Below are 455 nucleotides of genomic sequence, written 5' to 3'. Positions count from 1 at the left end.
ATGTTGAGCATCTTTTCATGTGTTTATTAGCCATCTGTATGTCTTCTTTGGGAGGAAATGTCTGCTTAGTTCTTTGGCCCATTTTTTGATTGGGTCGTTTAGTTTTTCTGGAATTGAGCTGGAGGAGTTGCTTATATATTTCTGAGATTAATTCTTTGTCAGTTGCTTCATTTGCTATTATTTTCTCCCATTCTGAAGGCTGTCTTTTCACCTTGCTTATAGTTTCCTTTGTTGTGCAAAAATTTTTAATTTTGATTAGGCCCCATTTGTTTATTTTTCAAAAGCATCAATTCTTATGCACTCAGCTTTCTTTATGGTCCAACTCTTACGTGCACACATGACTACTGAAAAAATCATAGCTTTGACTAGACAGACAATTGTTGGCAAAGTAATGTTTCTGCTTTTTAATATGCTGTCTAGGTTTGTCATAGCTTTTCTTCCAAAGAGCAAGTGTC

This window comes from Bison bison, unplaced genomic scaffold (assembly GCF_000754665.1).
Source record: "Bison bison bison isolate TAMUID 2011002044 unplaced genomic scaffold, Bison_UMD1.0 scf7180017864043, whole genome shotgun sequence".
NCBI classification, from domain to species: domain Eukaryota; kingdom Metazoa; phylum Chordata; class Mammalia; order Artiodactyla; family Bovidae; genus Bison; species Bison bison.
This window is presented reverse-complemented; position numbering follows the sequence as displayed.